We start from the raw sequence: 1,720 nt of genomic DNA on the forward strand, positions 1-1,720 counted from the left end.
TAATTCTGCAAACAGCAGTAGCAACAGTGTTTAAGGTACAGATATGTCTGGAAGGGGAAGCTCCCAGGAGCATTCATGAACTGGGGCTTGACCTGAATCCTAGATCACGGGGTAAGGAGTCTCAACTGGGAGAGCTAGGTTTGGAGACACAGCACCAGCACTTCAGAGTCAATCACTAACACAAGGCCTGAGCTAAAAGGGTATCTGCCTAAATTCACATGGAGGGTGCAGGAGTGGGAAGACAGGGGTGTAAAAGAGGTCTAAAGAGTAGAGCGGGCCCTGGAGGGCTGTGCACCAGCAGAGCAGGTGTCCCCAGGCTCCATATTCTATGTCTTCTATTCCATTTTCCATGGGCTAGGTGTCTCTGGAGAAAGGCTGGAGAGATAAACTCTGGGATGAGGTCAATAGATGGGCTGGGGTACACACAGCCCACAGAGCAAACAGTGCCTGGCCACAGCAGGAGAAGCAGCACTGTTTTCAGAGCCCCATCTCAAGCAGCCAGATAAACTGAGTAAGGGGAGGGACAATGCACCCCTACAACACAGGCACAAAAGACATATAAAGTCGAGGTCTCATCTTCAGTGAAGGTCCCAGGATCTAGCAGAAGTTCCCTGTGTGTGTGTGTGTGTGTGTGTGTGTGTGTGTGTGTGTGTGTGTGTGTGTGTGTGTGTGTGTGTATGTGTGTGTGTGTGTGTATAAGAGGGCAGTTCTGGGAATCTAAACTCAGTGTGAGGGCTAGGAATGTGGCTTAGTGGCAGAGTGCTTGTGTAGCATGCATGAAGCCCTGGGTTCCATCCCTCAGTTCCACATAAACAGAAAAACAGGAAGTGGCACTATAGCTCAAGTGGTAGAGTGCTATCCTTGAGCAAAAGAAGCTCAGGGAGAGTGCCTATCCCTTGAGTTCAAGCCCAAGTACTGGCTAAAAAAAAGCTCAGGGACAGTGCCCAGACCCTGAGTTCAAGCCCAAGGACTGGCAAAAAACAATAAATAAAACAAAACAAAAACAAACACCCCAAAACAAAAAACAACACAGTATGATCCCTAGCAACCTGGAAATCTGGGTTCAACGTAGGACAGGGGAACCCCCTCCCTCCTTATCCAAGTTCTTTTGCAAGGCTGGCCAGGAGGCAGAGCAGAATACTGGCCAAGATGAGAGGAGCAGGCAGTGTTGGATGTACTGATGGACAGAAGGACCAGTAGAGCCATATAAGTGCAGTAGGTCCTATAAATAAGGTTTTGTGTGTGTGTGTGTGTGTGTGTGTGTGTGTGTGTGTGTGTGTGTGTGTGTGTGTATGAGAGAGAGAGAGAGAGAGAGAGAGAGAGAGAGAGAGAGAGAGAGAGAGAGAGAGAGAGAGAGAGAGAGAGAGAGAGAGAGAGAGAGAGAGAGAGAGAGAGAGATGTATTTTTTGAGATTAGGAGAGCCTAGGAGACAGAAGCTGGTGGACTCAGGGGTTGGATCAACCTACCTAGCCCAGACATGGGGGCCCCAGCCCAGAGACCAACTCTGTCCCTGGGTGTCTTCAGGCCAGGCAGGGCTGGTTGAGGGACTGGCTTGAGGAATATACAAATTTCTTCATTTTCTACATAAATAAGACATTGATCCAAATGGATGTCTGTTCAGGACCCCACAGGAGCCTGTGAGTGGCCCCAACGTGGATGTTGCAACCCTTCTCCTGCCACCCTTGTTGATGAGGCAAGGTGGGGTAAAACGTTCCTTCAC

The sequence above is a fragment of the Dipodomys merriami genome, unplaced genomic scaffold, assembly GCF_024711535.1.
Source record: "Dipodomys merriami isolate MVZ:Mamm:240054 unplaced genomic scaffold, mDipMer1.0.p SCAF_3, whole genome shotgun sequence".
Taxonomy (NCBI): Eukaryota; Metazoa; Chordata; class Mammalia; order Rodentia; family Heteromyidae; genus Dipodomys; species Dipodomys merriami.